Below are 10,589 nucleotides of genomic sequence, written 5' to 3'. Positions count from 1 at the left end.
ACAATGCAGTCTGTAGGGCTACAGTCTGCTGCTGCTGCTGCTGCTAAGTCACTTCAGTCGTGTCCAACTCTGTGTGACCCCATAGACGGAAGCCCACCAGACTCCACCTTCCCTGGGATCCTCCAGGCAAGAACACTGGAGTGGGTTGCCATTTCCTTCTCCAATGTGTGAAAGTGAAAAGTGAAAATGAAGTCGCTCAGTCGTGTCCGACCCTTAGCGACCCCACGGACTGCAGCCTACCAGGCTCCTCCATCCATGGGATTTTCTAGGCAAGAGTACTGGAGTGGCTTGCCATTGCTTTCTCCGAGGGCTACAGTCTATGAGGTCGCAAAGAATGAGACACGGCTGAGTGACCAACACTTTCAACAACTTAACATTCCCTAGTATGAAGCCCATGTTCTGTTTTCATTATATTGCCTTGTGTAATAGATTTGTTAAAATATGAAGGATATTTAATAAAATAACAATGTAAAGCATGCAAAATTCCAAGTTTTGACATGTATTCAGCTCTGAGACCATCACTCTTATCAAGATAATAAATATAAACATCTCTCCTGCAAGTTTTCTTGGTTCATTATAATCACATTATTCAATCACATAGAGCCACAACCCCAAAAAAGTAAGGATCTATTTTTTGTCACATATATTAGTTTTCATTTCCTTAAAGTATAAATATATGAGATTATATAGGCACCATTAAGGCAATGGCAAGCCACTCCAGTACTATTGCCTAGAAAATCCCATGGATGGAGGAGCCTGGTAGGCTGTAGTCCGTGGGGTCACCAAGGGTCGGACACGACTGAGCGACTTCACTTTCACTTTTCACTTTCCTGCAATGGAGAAGGAAATGGCAGCCCACTCCAGTGTTCTTGCCTGGAGGATCCCAGGGAAGGGAGAGCCTGGTGGGCTTCCGTCTATGGGGTCACACAGAGTCGGACACGACTGAAGTGACTTAGCAGCAGCAGCAGCTGCATTCTCTCTGATAATTCAGGATCATTTTTTGGAGATTATTTTGCTTTGTGTATCAGTGGTTCACTATTTTTATAGCTGACTAGTATTCTTTTGTATGGTTATACCATAATTTGTTTGTCCATTCACCTATTTCTGAACAGTTGATATTTCTAGGTTTTGCTGATTTGAAATAGAGCTTCTGTAACATGCATGTATAATTTTGTACACTTTTTATGCTTTCACTTCTCTTTAGTAAATGCCTAAGAGTTGAATGGCTGATTCATATAGTATGTGTACATTTAACACCATTAATAAAGCAGCCAAACTGATATCCAAAATGCCTGTGCAACTTTACAATCAATTTGTAGTGGTTTAAGAATTTCTATTGCTCCACTTTACCTAATTCGAAATAAAGCATGACCCTGATCACTTTCTCTAACACCTACACTTCACTAATTCTGGAAACTTGAGGTTAGGGGTGACATGAGAGAAATACACTATACTTCTAACATCAAGAAGAGCAGGAAGATCTCAAAGATAAGAGCAGAAAGTGGGAAAATAATAATAATTCTATAAAGGATAGTAGCCAAATGGACATAAACTTGAGATTCTTCCATTAATAACTGTACTACTGTTACAACTGATATGTTTAGCTGGAATAAGGAATTTTATTTAAACGAGAGATAGGAGAAAATGTTGGGGAAATAGATTTTACAAAAACTTTCTTAGAAAGAAGACTTAGCACATGGTGACCAGAAAATTCAGGGCTGGAAGGCAGCTCTGAGGTTGGAGGACCCTGGAGGGCCAGGAGACAACCTACACCCCCTGGATGATTATACAGCATGATACAGATTTCGTCCCTGGAGAAATACAGAGCTAACTCCTTTAGTTTCTTAGTGGAAGGAAAACACTATTGAAAAAGGCAGCTTGGTTTGAAGGTTGCAATAATGAGCCTCGAAGTTTGAATTCACCAGGTTTAGAATTGTGGGGTTTCCTTGCAACCATGTCACTAAAATTGAGTCTGGATTTGTGGGAATCTCTAAACACTAGGCTTGTCTTAACACTTGGAGAAAGTTTTTCTCTTTTGCCTTTTCACAAACCTAAAAATCCCCGAATCAGTCAAGCAAAAAAACTGTTTTGAATACCTAAGTGGCAAAAAGAACACTTAGAAGGTGATCAGCACTGAGGAAAAAATGGGCTCCGCGGGATTTAGGCTGCTCTTTACGCTCTTCTTCATTCATTTTTCCAGCGACCAGATACAAAGGGGGAACTCACTGACACTGAAGCAAGAGGTCATTTTCCGCCCAGAGAACCTCCTCATTAAGTTTCAATTATTTTGCCAGTTTGTAAAACTGCACAGTTTCTCTGTATTTCTTACAACTCTAACACATGTAGGTGGTTAATGTCTCTTCACATATGCTTCACAGCAGGATCTGAACTATTAGAACACTTTCAGCTAAAGTTCCTTTCCAATAGAGCATGTAAATGTGACCCCTGATGGGTGGCGTTTCTTCAGACATGATAAGAATCACTGACTCCCCACTATTCCTAGAAAGGAGAATGGTAGCAGATGACTTACTTATTAAGGTTCCATTGGCAGTGGATAATAACAAACAGACCACACATAATGCTCCATGATGGGTGCTATGTTTACACAAATAACCCAGAGAAATAGATAAATAAGTGAATGACAGGTCATCAAACTGTCTCCCAGATATTACATAGCATGAAACAACCAGCGAGCAACCTTAAACAGTATTTAGATGACTTGTACGTATCTATTCATGGAAGTGACCTGGGTTTGTCAAAATATAATGCTGTAGAAATAAGATATCTTCAGTGAAATCAGTCTTAGAAACTTTTTGCTTGATTGAATTTCTCCTCTGAGATGTATTAGCATCCCTGGAACTTCATCCTTATTTTTAATAACAAAAAATCTATACACATATAAGGGAACTCAAACAAATATGAGTTTTTAAATCTTATACATTTTAGTCTAATTGGGCCCCAAATCAGATAAACAGGGTATTCCAAAATATTTAACAAAAACAGTTTTTAAAAATTTATAATTCTATGAATCTTTATTTGCTCTCATTTGATTCTTTCAAGAATTCTGCTGAAGCTGAATGGAGCACGCAGTCAAGTGGTTATTTCAAAAATGAGGAAACTGAGCCTCAGGTTACCAACAACATTATACAGTCAGACCGTGGTTCGTCTCTGCACGTTATCCACTGGAACTTCAACACCATGCTATATTACAGCATAAAGTTTGTTTTCTCTACTGTGGGTAGAATGATGACACAGATAATTTTTCTATTTTCCTCTTGCAAAAGCTCTTCTAATACCCAGGTAGATGTTAATCTGTACAAGATCTCAGACACACATTCTCACCTCTGGCAAGAAGTTAACTGTTTCATGAGAAAAGAAAATTTTGAAGAATGTGATTAAAGAGTTTACCAGTTAGTGTTCTCACAGGAAACAGCAAACTCAATATACGATCATTATAATTCTAGAAAACTTTATTTATAATCATTCACAAAGATAAGAAGAAACCAGCGATAATTCAGTGATCAGGAATTCACTGCCCTGAGGCCCTCGGGGATATAGGTATGGCTTGTATAACCAGAGATTGGAATCAGAAAAAAGGGGATAGGGTCTTCCTGCTTGAGAGAAAAGTAACCTTTGGGAGTTCAAGAAATCTTGCAGGGACAGGCCTACCCTATTGTTTAAACACAGGATGGCATTAGATAAACTGATGTGTTCGGGGCGGGTTGGCCTCTGGGGGAGAAACAAACAAGCAAGCAAACATGAAGAAGGATGGAGAGAGATTTAGCAGAGGGAAAAAATTAACAGGCAAGACATCAGACGAACACACTGCTTAGACTATTTCTACCTAAGGGTGAGAAGTTCTGTCTTTTCTCTACCTTCTTCCTCTTGGGAGAGGTTTACTTTGGACTAGTTTATAGCACTGATCGTGACTTGTACCTGTACACAGACACACAAGGCATCTGACTTCAAGCTTGTAATACGAGGAAAAATCCAGGCAATTGTTCTGCCACTTTACCCATCATGCAAATGTAAGTTGTTACATGTGCTTACACATGATGTTCATGTGGTGATAGGTTCCAGGAATATAATAAGTTCAGGTGACTTTAAGATCCAGCCAAGTATCATGAAGGAGTAAAATCTGCCCGATTTAAGGACAGGAAACATTTTATGCTAGTATTTAGTACAGCGACTTCTCCTATTACTTCAAATTAGACAGGGGGATGGCTGCAATTTTATTTTCTCCTTTTATTTCTACTTGAAAAGGAGGAAATGATCACAACAACACACGCAAAGATACCATCAAAGCTTCAGCAATCCAGGCGTAATCCATTCTTGCTCAAGAAAACTTGCTGTATCTTCTGGCTGCCTGCTAATTTTAGAGGGAACCCCGAGAGCCTGGAGACATCCCTGTGGTCAGGTGAGACAAACGCTTCCATTAATGGCTCACAGGGAGGCCGAAGCTTTACACAGGCAGAAAGATTTTGGGTTTGTTTAAGCAAGCTACCCTGAGGAAGTGATTAAGTGGTGTTTCATTTTGTGAATATAGAAAGGTTGCACTTTGGGTCCTGAGCTGAGCATCTGTTATCTGCTGACACAGTAGCCTTGCCTAACATAGCACCCACCACCCAGGGGCACACAACAATAAACACTGACCTCTGGCAGGTCTTACGGCTTTCACTGCTCTCCACCAGGCTTAGCTGTTACTGGTCAAGCCTCTCTGAAGTAACTCATTCTTTGAAGAGTCTTCCCAGTTGGCTCGGCTAATACGGCCAGGCTTCACATCTCTGGGTCTTGACCGGTGATCTGCTCATTGAAGATGGTCTCAGCTAGGTTGATTGGCGCAAGTAGATCTTTCATGTCGCTTATCTTCCAGCAGGTTCCATGGAGCAGGTTCTCCTGGAAAAGGGAGGAGCAAGATAAGAACTAGTCTTTTTGCAATCATCTCATGCTTCTCCTTGAGTCACATCCACTATCATCTTATGGGCCAGAGCAGGACAGAGGTTTCCTTTTTAAAAATCTTTTTGGGTTTGGTAGCAATCTTTTTTACTCAAAGTTCTCCAGTCAATGAAATATTTTTCTGGAGTCTTTAGAAACCTAGGGGGAGGGAAGGGGATAAGTATTTATAAAGCACCTGGAAAAACTCACCTAGTCTGCTACGGAAAGAAGAATATGTTCATGAGAAAGAGGAAAGGATTTTATTTTTCTTTTTGATCAAGAAAGGACTTTTGTGTTGGGCAACCTCCCATCTATTTCAGAGAGATGATATAATACCAACTGACAAAGCCTCAAATCCAGGTTGGAGAAGCAGTTAAGCATTTTTACTTTAGAAAGAAATGCTGGGTCTGTCAGAACTTGATAGTCTGGGATTTAGTTGACTGACTTCATGATCTGACCCTGGAGCTTGGCTGCACTTCTGAATTCCCTCTGTCTTCTTAAATCCTATTCATTCTTTGGGACTTCCCTGGTGACTCAGTGGTAAAGAATCTGCCTGCCAATACAGGAGACATGGGTTTGATTCCTGAGTCAGGAAGATCCCCTGGAGAAGGAAATGGCAACCGACTCCAGTATTCTTGCCTGGGAAATCCCATGGACAGAGAAGCCTAGTGGACTACAGTCTACTGGATCACAAAATAGCTGGACACAACTTGGCTACTAAACAACAACTCATTCTTTAATGCACAGTTCATATCCTTCTTTACTCACTTCTGTTGTTTTTCCATACTTCTCCAGCCTTTTTGATTCCCTCAAATCTGAAATCTCAATGTATATTTTAAAATTCAAACTATAACATTTACTTCTCAAAAATTACTGTTTTTTTTTTTTTTTAAATCTCTTGTATCTAGGTAGGTGTTTAATTTGTAGTAGGTGCTTGAGACATATCTATTTAAAAAAGAGAAATGCTACAGTGTTTGTTGAGTAATGTGCCTTATTTCCAAAGATTATTTGAAAAATGAAGAGGCAATAAAACCAAAACTACATTTTAGTTGTAAACAAAGGGAGAGTTTCTGCTACACTTTATATTCCTTAATAATGACAAAGGATTGAATGCAGAGAATGTAAGTACGCTGGCCACTAAAATTGACTTCAGCTTGGGAATTCTGAGAATATTTTCCTCTCAAATAGAACATATATCAATTTTGGCAACACTAAATAAAAAGTTTACTTTGAATTTCTTTGGAACTCTCACTTGCCTCTTTCTTTTATTTTGATTTACTTTATTTGTTTTAATTGGAGGCTAATTACTTTACAATACTGTAGTGGTTTTTGCCATACATTGACATGAATCCGCCATGGGTGTACATGTGTCCCCCATCCTAAAACCCCCCTCCTATTCCCTCTCCATCCCATCTCTCAGGGTCATCCCAGTGTGCCAGCCCTGAGCACCCTGGCTCATGCATCCAAGCTGGACTGGTGATCTGTTTCACATGTGGTAATATACATGTTTCAATGCTATTCTCTCAAATCATCCCACCCTCGCCCTCTCCCACAGAGTCCAAAAGACTGTTCTTTATGTCTGTGTCTCTATTGCTGTCTCGTATACAGGGTCATCATTACCATCTTTCTATTTTTTTAAATTTATTTATTTTAATTGGAGGCTAATTACTTTACATTATTGTATTGGTTTTGCCATGCATTGACATGAATTGTTCCCCATGAAACTGGAGCCTATTATACAGAGTGAAGTAAGCCAGAAAGAAAAACACCAATACAGTACACTAACGCATATATATGGAATCTAGAAAGATGATAATGATAACCCTGTATACGAGACAGCAAAAGAGACACAGATGTATTGAACAGTCTTTTGGACCCTGTGGGAGAGGGCGAGGGTGGGATGATTTGGGAGAATGGCACTGAAACACGTGTATTATCATATGTGAAATGAATCGCCAGTCCAGGTTCGATGCATGATACAGGATGCTCGGGACTAGTGTCACTTGCCTCTTTCTAAAGTCAATCTTTTAATGAATAAGTAACCCAGAATGAGAGCATACAGATGACATAAAAATGACATTTAAAATTTAAAATTTTCCAGAGAAAACTCCATTCTTGACTGGGACATAAGGAATGAAGAGGGTTTGCTGAAAATGAAGTAGGATGTAATTTGGGGAAAACCAAAATGTCTTGCCATTTCTGGTACTAATTCTTTGAGGTCCTAGATACGGAGAGGAGTGAAGTTGCCAGCAGAGGCAGGTATAAGCCTGGCGCTTCATGTGCAGGACAGACCGCGCCCACTCACGTTTTCTTTCCACCAGGGGTCTCTTGAGCAGCCAAACGTCATAAAGAGGAATACATGAAAGTCATGAAGGCTTCACAAGGGAATAAAGGGGTTCTGAAAAAGAAGGTGTGAGAGGAAAAAGCATTTTTGCTTCGGGTGCCATTTAAGACAACTGGAATATTTCATTTTGTAGTTCCTTGAGACACGGGATAGCAGTTGAAGCAAAACAAACAAAATATAGGCTAAGCAAAAATCTTCAAATGAAAACCTGGAGAGTGAGTTAGGAAGCTTTGGAAAAACCTGACATGGCCCCGGGAAGGCCTCCCACAGGCAGGTGGGGCTGTGCGGTGTATGAGGCCAACAAAGGCCTGAGCAGGCCCTCAGCCCTAAACTCTCTCCCCGGCTAACCTCGAGGCTCCCACACGCAGGAGGTGAAGGCTGAGACACAGTTGGCACCAGACTTGGAGAGGCGGAAGGTGTGCCCCCAACACGGCAAAAGGGCTTCCTCAGCATACACTGTCCTTCATGTCGAAATGAAAGGACACCGAGCAGCAAACGCTAAACTCACTACAATTTGCTGAATACAAAATCTGAATCTACAGGAAGAAAGAAAGAGGATCGATAAAGATACACCGATTAAAAGAAAAAAGATGCAAATGCATTCTGGCTCGCAATACTTTTCTTCTCCTATATCATTTAAGAGAAAATTCCTGAAAGCAAGACATTTAATTCTACATTTTAGGGCATATGATGTGTAATGATGCAGTTTTTGTGATAATAATAGTACAAAGGAAAAGGTGCAAGCAGAGCTATGTAGGGAAAATATTTTGCATATTATTGGAATTAAGGTGGTATTAACCTGATTGTTGTAAATTGAGATGTTAATTGTAATCCACAGGGCAGTCATTAACAAAATAAATTTCAAGCATTTTAAATGGTGAAAAAATACAAGATATCTCCACTGATGAAAATGGAATCAGATCAGAAGCCTGTTAATCAGGAATTAACAGAAGGTAATTTGGGAATTTTACAAATATGTGGAAATTAAACAGCAAGCAAATAAATTTAGAAATGACAGAAAAAATCACAGAAGAATTTAAAAATGCTTTGAGATTAATAAAACATACCAAAATTTATGGAATGAAACTAAAGCACTGTAGCACTTAGAGGGAACTTAGCAGTGTATCTGAAAATGCCTTAGTAAAATTAGAAAAAAAGATTAAATCAGCAACCCAACTCTTCAACCAAAGAAACTAGGAAACAAGAGCAAGCTAACAAAAATCAAGCTTAAATGATTTTAAAAGATTGGAGCAGAAATAAATGATAAAAACAATACAGAAAATGAACAAAACTCCTGCTCTTTGAAAACTGACAAACTGTTGGCTGGATTGCATAAAAGAACAACACAAGACTTAAATTACAAAACTCAGAAATGCGAGAGGGAATCGAGACCTTACAAAAATAAAATAAATTATAAGAGAATACTAGGAATAATCACATGGCAAAAAAATTAAGTATCTAGATGAAAAGGAAAGCTTACTCTAAGGATGCATACTACCAAACCCAATCTAAGAAGAGACAATATGAACAGAACAGTAACAAGTATAGCATTCCTATACCAAGTAAACTGATTGAATCTCAAACATAGTTATCATATGCAGAAATTCCTTTCCTGGACATACACCTACAAAAATTGAAAATATACATTCATAACAAAATTTGTATACAAATATGCAAAGCAATGTTCATAGAATAACCTAATGTAAAAGCGAGTCAAACATCCATTAGCTGGAAAGTTAGGATAAACAGAATTGTAATATGTCAATATAACGGGATATTTTTTAGCTACGAAGCGAATAAATACATGCTAACATATAGATTTCTTTTCCATGGGGATGGTCTTGGTCCCTGTCTCCTGTACAATGTCACGAACCTCTGTCCAGAGTTCATCAGTCACTCTATCTATCAGATCTAGTCCCTTAAATCTATTTCTCACTTCCACTCTATAATCACAAGGGATTTGATTTAGATCATATCTGAATGGTCTAGTGGTTTTCCCTGCTGCTGCTGCTGCTGCTGCTAAGTCACTTCAGTCGTGTCCGACTCTGTGTGACCCCATAGATGGAAGCCCACCAGGCTCCCCCGTCCCTGGGATTCTCCAGGCAAGAACACTGGAGTGGGTTGCCATTTCCTTCTCCAATGTGTGAAAGTGGAAAGTGAAAAGTGAAAGTGAAGTCGCTCAGTCGTGTCCGGCCCTTAGCGACCCCACGGACTGCAGCCTACCAGGCTCCTCCATCCATGGGATTTTCTAGGCAATAGTACTGGAGTGGCTTGCCATTGCCTTCTCCGAGTGGTTTTCCCTACTTTCTTTAATTTCAGTCTGAATTTGGCAATAAGGATTTCATGATCTGAGCCACAATCAGCTCCTGGTCTTGTTTTTTCTAACTGTATAGAGCTTCTCCATCTTTGGCTGCAAAGAATATAATCAATCTGATTTCAGTGTTGACCACCTGGTGATGTCCATGTGTAGAGTTGTCTCTTGTGTTGTTGGAAGAGGATGTTTGCTATGACCAGTGCATACTCTTGGAAAAACTCTATTAGCCTTTGCCCTGCTTCATTCCATCCTCCAAGGCCAAATTTGCCTGTTACTCCAGTTGTTTCTTGACTTCTTACTTTTGCATTCCAGTCCCCTATAATGAAAAGGACATCTTTTTTGGGTGTTAGTTCATGGGAAATAGATGGGAAAACAGTGGAAACAGTGTCAGACTTTATTTTTTGGGGCTCCAAAATCACTGCGGATGCTGATTGCAGCCATGAAATTAAAAGACACTTACTCCTTGGATGGAAAGTTATGACCAACCTAGATAGCATATTAAAAAGCAGAGACATTACTTTGCCAACCAAGGTCCGTCTAGTAAAGGCTATGGTTTTTCCAGTGGTCATGTATGGATGTGAGAGTTGGACTGTGAAGAAAGCTGATCGCCAAAGAATTGATGCTTTTGAACTGTGGTGCTGGAGAAGACTCTTGAGAGTCCCTTGGACTGCAAGGAGATCCAACCAGTCCATTCTGGAGGAGATCAATCCTGGGTGTTCATTGGAAGGACTGATGCTAAAGCTGAAACTCCAATACTTTGGCCACCTTATGAAACAAGTTGATTCACTGGAAAAGACTCTGATGCTGGGAAGGATTGGGGGCCGGAGGAGAAGGGGATGACAGAGAATGTGATGGCTGGATGGCATCACCGACTCAATGGACATGAGTTTGAGTGAACTCCGGTAGTTGGTGATGGACAGGGAGGCCTGGCGTGCTGTGATTCATGGGGTCTCAAAGAGTCCGACACAACTGAGTGACTGAACTGAACTGAACATA

Source organism: Moschus berezovskii, chromosome 8 (assembly GCF_049115385.1).
Source record: "Moschus berezovskii isolate FMDL1 chromosome 8, NW_MosBer_1.0, whole genome shotgun sequence".
In the NCBI taxonomy this organism is placed as follows: Eukaryota; Metazoa; Chordata; class Mammalia; order Artiodactyla; family Moschidae; genus Moschus; species Moschus berezovskii.
The sequence above is the reverse complement of the archived record's forward strand: the minus strand, read 5'-3'. Positions refer to the sequence as shown.